The sequence below is a fragment of the Helianthus annuus genome, chromosome 10 (genome assembly GCF_002127325.2).
Source record: "Helianthus annuus cultivar XRQ/B chromosome 10, HanXRQr2.0-SUNRISE, whole genome shotgun sequence".
Classification (NCBI taxonomy): Eukaryota; Viridiplantae; Streptophyta; class Magnoliopsida; order Asterales; family Asteraceae; genus Helianthus; species Helianthus annuus.
The window spans coordinates 142,672,106-142,675,632 of record NC_035442.2 but is presented as its reverse complement, the minus strand read 5'-3'; the positions used below and the strand labels follow the sequence as shown (position 1 = coordinate 142,675,632).

At 34.4% G+C, this 3,527-nt stretch overlaps 1 long non-coding RNA gene across 6 annotated transcripts; it reads right to left on the bottom strand.

Moving 5' to 3' along the window:
• Window positions 1-208: 208 nt before the first annotated feature.
• On the bottom strand, window positions 209-3,278 carry LOC110885697. 6 transcript variants are annotated; one of them, XR_004869590.1, is made up of 6 exons: window positions 3,091-3,277; window positions 2,962-3,008; window positions 2,657-2,881; window positions 1,834-2,472; window positions 1,348-1,478; window positions 209-774 (listed from the first exon to the last, which is right to left on the bottom strand). It is a non-coding gene; the product is annotated as an uncharacterized LOC110885697 (long non-coding RNA). The 6 variants fall into 6 exon arrangements; XR_004869588.1 differs by having other exon boundaries at window positions 2,657-2,876; XR_004869585.1 differs by having other exon boundaries at window positions 2,657-3,008; window positions 3,091-3,278.
• Between the last annotated feature and the right edge of the window lie 249 nt (window positions 3,279-3,527).

The following is a 3,527-nucleotide window of genomic DNA, read 5'->3' as shown; positions in this document are numbered from 1 at the left end:
ATCATTGATCTTGCAAATCGATGGCCCAGATTATCCCCTATGTTTTGTAAGCTAAGATTGTCTTGTAAAATAACCTTATATTTCACGTTCATTCTCTTTACTTTTGATTATTATTTTCTCAAAAAGTTTTATCTAAATATAAACTAGTTTTATACTCCGTGCGCGTTGCGGCACGCTAATCCAAATCGTTCAGATAACAAAAAGTAACTTGAACTAAAACCGACGAAATTTTTTATTACAAAACCAAAAGAGTTAGTAGGAAGCTAACTATTACATCCACCAAAAAAGAAAACTACCACAGTAGCATCAAAACTTGAGAAGCCAACAACCACAAAACCTGAAAACAACAAATACATCGCACCCTATCACTTTAGACATTCCAAGCTAAACCTACACCAAATATCCCAAAGAGAGCAGTAGCCTTTGATTGGCTTTTGACGCACATAAATGCCAAAACTTTTATATCTTCCAAAACCTTGGACACGGAGATCTGCTTATCGTGTGTTGCACCAGCGTTTGGTATTTTTGTCTTGGCAGCGGGATGGGGGTTTTATATTTGCATTCACAATACATCAGTTGTTAGAAAAATGTTGGTTCCTGGTTATATTTGCATTCACAATACATCAGTTGTTAGAAAAATGTTGGTTCCTGGTTCTTGTTGATAAATGGGTGTTTGATGTTCTAGCTGCTGCCATGGTTCTTGTCTTTCTTGGATGGGGGAGTTTAATCATCCGCAGGTAATGCATAATAAGTGTGTTTTGAAATGTTTGTTATCTACATACAAAAAAATAAGGTGGAAATAACATTCAATATACTTATAGAACATGTGGGTCTCAGGCATGAGAAGTTAAAAAAATGGTTTACGGAACAAAGGAAAAAAAAATAACTCACTGGGCAAATACACCAATCATGTGTGAAAGCACTAAAAAGTAAACATCGCGGTTCGGTTAATTCCGTTTGTAGATGTATGTATGCATAACCAAACCAAAAAAGATTATCAAATAAAGAATTAATCAATTGTGTCATTTTTCGGTTGATCAATTTTTTACTCACAGATGCGGACCAAATTGACCATCTAACAACCGGCTTGTTTTTTAACCCACTCTGATCCTTTTTTTAATCTGCCCATCCTGAACTAAACCCATCCTACCCTAACCCAAACCCATCTTGATCCAACAACCTCCATAACATTGGTAATCTCCATCTTTAACTACAAGCAAACTTATTGAACAACTCATATGTCTGCCTAGAACAATGCTTATCTCATTTCATGCGAATACACTTTTACTCATTTTCTCTTACTATTAGATAAAAAAAAGAAACAGACGTAATTTGAATTAAATGTACCTGTGATGATCAATTTCCAGTTCTTTAATTGGACACAATAAGTGTGATAAAAGATCCATTTTCATCACTTCTTTAAACAGAATCAGCAACTCCAAATCTTTTGATCGGTTTACCTTTCTCATGTTTATCCTCTGGTCAAAGTTGAAACACTTTCATATTAAAACATGTTTCTCCATATTATTACAAAATAAAAAAAAATAGATACCAGACTAGTTGAAACTCATAAAGTTAGAAACCTTTTTCTGTTTAATGTTTTAGTTCATTCAATAGAAAAGTGTGTATTCAAATATGCTAAGAATAAGAACCATCGCTACCGTCGCAACTGTCAATCACCACCGCCATTTTACTAATCATCACCATATTTCATTGTCGATAACATTGTTCAAGAAATCATATGTTTAAAGTCTCACTGGCTACCCTTAAACACCGAAGACACACAACCAATAGCTTAAAAAATTTAAACGATTCAAGGCTAACAGGAATCACCTGAGACTCATGCCAAGCTCTAACACACCTGGGCTTCCATAATTCTTCAAACTAATTTTTTTCGTCAATTGGTTCCTCGTCCTCCCTTTTATAAAAAGAAGTACGAATCTGCGGAACCATAGAAAAGAATCTTAGTCTTATAACATTTATCTTGAGTGTTTTAAAGAAAGTGTTGTGACTAACAATGGTATCCCAAAATGATTTTTTGAGGTTCGACATCAATACCATACCGATATCATCCCTGCCACATTTCATCCAACAAATATAGCATATTGTATAACACAACTTTGACCATAATAAAATTTATATTCTTTATTTACGTTTAAAACTTAAATGAAGTAGACTCATATCATTTATAACAAAAAAAAAAAATTACCCCCATCGGTCAATAAAAATATGATTTTATATGAAGTTTATAAACTATATGAAATATATGTAAAAGTCGACAGCTAATCTTCGAATACTCGTCTTCTTTCACCAAAGTTGCGATTTGTGCCTGGTATTCATCCATGGCCCTTTGTGGCGCTCCTAAAAAAGGTTACCAACAGTATAATGCCTATAGAAATGGACCACTCGGCTTGTTTATTTTCATAGTCGTCAATATCTACATCCATCTAATTTTCCCCCAAAATGGCACATCTGTCAAAAAAATTATATTAAGTTCTTCCATCACTAACAATAAAAAATAAACAAATTAATTTACATCTGCATAAAACTTAAGAATCATAACAATCTGGTAACTATTTGAATTTGAATACATTCATCGAGAAACAGATTAAGCATCCAAAAGAAAAAGTATTCACTATGAAACATTAGAACAAACCTATATCTTGCTGAGTAGAGACATCCCCGAATTATGAACATGGTACACCGTTCAACACAACATCGAATCCTCCACAAACACACCGTCACTTATTATCCCCTAACTTTCCCAAAACAAATGATATCACATTGCCATTAATCGGAAACACCCAGATTTGGGTCAAATTACACAACGACGACACAGTATTATCTTACCGGAATCCAACCCGTTCATCCACCGTCTAATCTACCAAAACAATCACAAATCAAATTAAGTCAGATACAATCTGGTAAACCTATTATTGATAGAAACCGATATGATTACACCTGATTGGCGTCGGTTTTGGTTGCGCAGCAACACCCTAAAGGCGAATCTATCAAAATCAACATACATTAGAGTCGATCGGCGAAAGTTTCTATGAAGACGATCTACAATGGAGATGAGCTACGAGATACCGGATGACTTGGAATCAGGAGTAAAAGACGCCGTTCACCGATATCGGCGAAGTAGTAACCGCTCAGGCATCTCCATGTCTCTCCCCTTTTCAATATTCTTTGGATATGCAGGTGAATCGAGGCAAGAAAGTCTCAAAGAAGAGACACGTGGGGATGACGTGGTCTGATCTGTTTATGTATGGCCCAATCAATAGTGCCAGGGTGTTTTGGCACTATTCATTCCCTTCGCTTATTATCAGATTTAGATTAGATTTAGATTTAGATTTAGATTATTTTTTATCAAACAAGCTACCTTTAAAAATACAAACTATACACTTTCAATTTAACATTAGTCATAAATTTATGGTTTTCTCAACCATGATAATATTATGATTCATAGTTATAGTTATAATGCATTTTAACACACATGAATACAATAACACATTAAAACACACTAC